Below are 5,872 nucleotides of genomic sequence, written 5' to 3' on the forward strand. Positions count from 1 at the left end.
GATGGTCGCGGAATGGTTGGCACGGTTTTATGGTCGCGGAATGGTTAACACGGTTTTATGGTCGCGGAATATTTGGCTAGGTTTTATGGCCGCGGAATGGTTGGCACGGTTTTATGGTCAAGTAATGGTTGACACAGTTTTATGGTCGCGGAATGGTTGGCACGGTTCTATGGTCGCGGAATGGTTGGCACGGTTTTATGGTCGCGGAATGGTTGGCACGGTTTTATGGTCGCAGAATGAATGGCACGGTTTTTGGTGGCACGGTTTTATGGTCGCGGAATGGTTGTCACAGTTTGATGGTCCCGGAATTGTTGGCATGGTTTTATGGTCGCGGGATTGTTGGTACGGTTTTATGGTCGCGGAATTGTTGGCACTGTTTTATGGTCGCGGAACGGTTGGCATGGTTTTATGGTCGCGGAATGGTTGGCACGGTTTTATGGTCGCGGAATGGTTGGCACGGTTTTATGGTCGCGGAATGGTTGGCACGGGTTGATGGTTACGGAATCAGTAATGGTTGGCACGGTTTGATGGTCGCGGAATGGTTGGCAGGGATTTAATGGTCGCGGAATGGTTGGCACGGTTTTATGGTCGCGGAATGGTTGGCACGGTTTGATGGTCGTGGAATGGTTGGCACGGTTTTATGGTCGCGGAATGGTTGGCACGGTTTTATGGTCGCGGAATGGTTGGCACGGTTTGATGGTCGCGGAATGGTTGGCATGGTTTTACGATCGAGGGGTGGTTGGCCCGGTTCTATGGTCGCGGAATGGTTGACATGGTTTTTGAATGGTTGGCACGGTTTTATGGTCACGGAATGGTTGGCACGGTTTTATGGTCGCGGAACGGTTGGCATGGTTTTATGGTCGCGGAACGGTTGGCATGGTTTTATGGTCGCGGGGTGGTTGGCCCGGTTCTATCGTCGCGGAATGGTTGGCATGGTTTTATCGTCGCGGAATGGTTGGCCCGGTTCTATGGTCGCGGAATGGTTGACATGGTTTCATGGTCGCGGAATCATTGGCACGGTTTTAATGGTCGCAAAAATGGTTGACACGGTTTTATGGTCGCGGAATGGTTGGCACGGTTCTCTGGTCGCGGAATGGTTGGCACGGTTTTATGGTCGCGGAATGATTAACACAGTTTTATGGTCGCGGAATGGTTGGCAGGGATTTAATGGTCGCGGAATGGTTGGCACGGTTTTATGGTCGCGGAATGGTTGGCACGGTTTTATGGTCGCGGAATGGTTGGCACGGTTTTATGGTCGCGGAATGGTTGGCACGGTTTTATGATCGCGGAATGGTTGGCACGGTTTTAATGGTCGCGGAATGGTTGGCGCGGTTTGATGGTCGTGAAACGGATTGCACGATTTTAATGGTCGTGGAATAGTTGGCACGGTTTTATGGTCGCGGAATGGTTGGCACGGTTTCATGGTCGCGGAATGGTTGGCACGGTTTTATTGTCGCGGAATGGTTGGCACGGTTTTAATTGTCGTGGGATGGTTGGTACGGTTTATGGTCAAGGAATGCTTGGTACGGTTTTATGGTCACGGAATGGTTGGCACGGTTTTATGGTCGCGGAATGGTTGGCACGGTTTTATGGTCGCGGAATGGTTGGCATGGTTTTATGGTCGCGGAATGGTTGGCACGGTTTTATGGTCGCGGAATGTTGGCACGGTTTTATGGTCGCGGAATGGTTGGCACGGTTTTATGGTCGCGGAATGGTTGACACGGTTTTATGATCGCGGAATGGTTGGCACGGTTCTCTGGTCGCGGAATTGTTGGTACTGTTTTATGCTCGCGGAATGGTTGGCACGGTTCTATGGTCGAATGGTTGGCACGGTTTGATGGCCGGGGAATGGTTGGCACGGTTTTATGGTCAAGTAATGGTTGGCACAGTTTTATGGTCTCGAAATGGTTGGCACGGTTCTATGGTCGCGCAATGGTAGGCACGGTTTTATGGTCGAGGAATGTTGGCACGGTTTTATGGTCGCGGAACGGTTGGCATTGTTTTATGGTCGCGGAATGGTTGATACGGTTTTATGGTCGCGGAATGGTTGACACGGTTTTATGGTCGCGGAATGGTTGATACAATTTTATGGTCGCGGAATGGTTTGCATGGTTCTATTGTCGCGCAATGTTGGCATGGTTTTATGATCGTGGAATGGTTGATACGGTTTGATGGTCGCGGAATGGTTGCCACAGTTTTATGATCGCGGAATGGTTGATACGGTTTGATGGTCGCTGAATGGTTGGCACGGTTTTATGGTCGCGGAATGATTGATACGGCTTTCTGGTCGCGTAATGATTAGCAGTTTTATGGTCGCGGAATGGCTGGCACGGTTTTATAATCCTGGAATGGTTGGCAAGGTTTTATGGTCGCGGAATGGTTGATGAGGTTAGATGGTTGCAGAATGGTTGGCACTCTTTTATGGTCGCAGGATGGTTGGCCTGGTTTTATGGACGAGGAATGGTTGATCAGATTTTATGGTCGCGGAATGGTTGGCTCGGTTTTATGGTCGCGGAATGGTTGGCACGGATTCAATGGTCGCGGAATGGATGGCACGGTTTTATGGTCGCGGAATGGTTGGCACAATTTTATGGTCGAGGAATTTTTGGCACGGTTTTAATGGTCGCGGAATGGTTGGCACGGTTTTAATGATCGCGTAATGGTTGGCAGGGTTTGATGGTCGCGGAATGGTTGGCATGGTTTTATGGTCGCAGGATGGTTGGCCCGGTTCTATGGTCGCGGAATGGTTGGCATGGTTTCATGGTCGCGGAATGGTTGGCACGGTTTTATGGTCGCGGAATGGTTGGCACTGTTTTATGCTCGCGGAATGGTTGGCACGGTTTTATGGTCGCGGAATGGTTGGCACGGATTCAATGGTCATGGAATGGTTGGCACGGTTTTATGGTCGCGGAATGGTTGGCACGGTTTTATGGTCGCGGAATGGTTGGCATGGTTTTATGGTCGCGGAATGGTTGGCACGGTTTTATGGTCGCGGAATGGTTAGCAGAATTTTATAGTCGAGGAATGGTTGGCACGGTTTTAATGGTCGCGTAATGGTTGGCATGGCTTGATGGTCGCGTAATGGTTGGCATGGTTTTATGGTCGCGGAAGGGTTTGCACGGTTTTAATGGACTTGGAATGGTTAGCACGGATTCAATGGTCACGGAATGGTTGGCACGGTTTTATGGTCGCGGAATGGTTAGCAGAATTTTATAGTCGAGGAATGGTTGGCACGGTTTTAATGGTCGCGGAATGGTTGGCACGGTTTTATGGTCGCGGAATGGTTGGCACAATTTTATGGTCGCGCGGTTTTATGGCGGAAAGGTTGGCACGGTTCTATGGTCGCGGAATGGTTGGCACTGTTTTATGTTCGCGGAATTGTTGGCACGGTTTTATGGTCTCTGAATGGTTGGCATGGTTTTGTGGTCGCGGAATGGTTGGCACGGTTTTATGGTCGCGGAATGGTTGGCAGGGATCTAATTGTCGCGGAATGGTTGGCACAGTTTTATGGTCGCGGAATGGTTGGCAGGGATCTAATTGTCGCGGAATGGTTGGCACGGTTTTATGGTCGCGGAATGGTTGGCACGGTTCTATGGTCGCGGAATGGTTGGCACAATTTTATGGTCGCGGAATGGTTGGCACTGTTTTAATGGTCGCGGAATGGTTAGCACGAATTTATGGTCGCTGAATGATTACCACAGTTTTATGGTCGCGGAATGGTCGCGGAATGGTTGGCACGGTTCAATGGTCACGGAATAGTTGGCACGGTTTTATGGTCGTGGAATGGTTGGCACGGTTTTATGGTCACGGAATGGTTGACTTTGTTTTATGGTCAATGAATGGTTGGTACGGTTTGATGGTCGCGGGAATGGTTGGCATAGTATTATGGTCGCGGAATGGTTGATACGGTTTTATGGTCGCGGAATTGTTGGCACGGTTAAATGGTCGCGGAATGTTTGGCACGGTTTTATGGTCGCGGAATGGTTGGCACGGTTTTATTGTCTCGGAATGGTTGACATGGTTTTATGGTCGCGGAATGGTTGGCACGGTTTTATGGTCGCGGAATGGTTGGCACGGTTTTATGGTCGCGGGATGCTTGGCACGGTTCTATGGTCGCGGAATGGTTGGCACGGTTTTATGGTCGCGGGATGGTTGGCACGGTTTTATGGTCGCGGAATGGTTGGCACGGTTTTATGGTCGCGGAATGGTTGGTACGGTTTTATGGTCGCGGAATGGTTGGCACGGTTTTATGGTCGCGGAATGATTAACACAGTTTTATGGTCGCGGAATGGTTGATACGGTTTTATGGTCGCGGAATGGTGGATACGGTTTTATCATCGCTATATGGTTGACACGGTGTTAATGGTCGCGGAATGGTTGGCAATAGTTGATGGTTTTTGAATGGTTTGCACTGTTTTAACGGTCGCGGAATGATTACCACTGTTTTATGGTCGAGGAATGGTTGGCACGGTTTTATGGTCGCGGAATGGTTGGCACGGTTTGATGGTCGCGGAATGGTTGGCACGGTTTTATGGTCGCGGAATGGTTGGCATGGTTTTATGGTCGCGGAATGGTTGATACGGTTTTATGGTCGCGGAATGGTTGGCACGGTTTTATGGTCGCGGAATGGTTGGCACTAGTTTATGGTTGTAGAATGGTTTGCACTGTTTTAATGGTCGCGGAATGTTTAGCACGGTTTTATGGTCGCGGAATGGTTGGCACTAGTTTATGGTTGTTGAATGGTTGGCACTGTTTTAATGGTCGCGGAATGGTTAGCACGGTTTTATGGTCGCGGAATGGTTGATACGGTTTGATGGTCGCTGAATGGTTGGCACGGTTTTATGGTCGTGGAAAGGTTTGAACGGTTTAAATGGTCGCAGAATGGTTGGCAGGGATTTAATGGTCGTGGAATGGTTGGCACGGTTTTAATGGTCGCGGAATGGTTGGCACGGTTTTATGGTCGCGGAATGGTTGGCACGGTTTTATGGTCGCGGAATGGTTGGCACGGTTTTATGGTCGCGGAATGGTTGGCAGAATTTGATGGTCGAGGAATGGTTGGCACGGTTTTAATGGTCGCGGAATGATTGGCACGGTTTTAATGGTCGCGGAATGGTTGGCACGGATTTGATGGTCGCGGAATGGTTGGCACGGTTTGATGGTCGCTGAATGGTTGGCACGGTTTTATGGTCGTGGAATGTTTGATACGCTTTTATGGTCTCGAATTGTTGGCACGGTTAAATGGTCGCGGAATGGTTGGCACGGTTTTATGGTCGCGGAATGGTTGGCACGGTTTTATGGTCGCGGAATGGTTGGCAGGGATTCAATGGTCACGGAATGGTTGGCACGGTTTTATGGTCGCGGAATGGTTGGCACGGTTTGATGGTCGCGGAATGGTTGGCATGTCAGTCATGTCAACATTTTTACTCTTCTCTACCACTCATCAGCTCACAGAGTTACATTTACTCTGACACTGGCACCATTTACTGTATATATAAGCCCAGACTTCATCATTTCAAATCATTCCCTCTTCAGCACACTAACAAGCAAGACATACGTGCAAAACAACATCAGGTAAGTCTGTTTCTGAACACATTTCTATTATGCTCTCCTCGTACACTCTAACAAACATGAATCTCCAAAATTTTCTATATATACACCTCTTTCCTTTCCAAGTACTTGCTATGTGCTGATTTGCAATTAACAATTAGCACTAGCCTGTGCTGGTACAGGACTGAGGTCCATTCAACTGTTCTCCTTTATCTTTCTTGATATCAGCAAAGTGACCAATAGATTTGTTTCATTCGCAAGGGCCATCTTTTGACTAGAAAATTCTTTGACAGCTGCAAAAAGTATAACTACAATGTTTACTCAC

Source organism: Ylistrum balloti, unplaced genomic scaffold (assembly GCF_031769215.1).
Source record: "Ylistrum balloti isolate Yb309-2 unplaced genomic scaffold, AGI_CSIRO_Ybal_v1 Utg371540, whole genome shotgun sequence".
NCBI classification, from domain to species: Eukaryota; Metazoa; Mollusca; class Bivalvia; order Pectinida; family Pectinidae; genus Ylistrum; species Ylistrum balloti.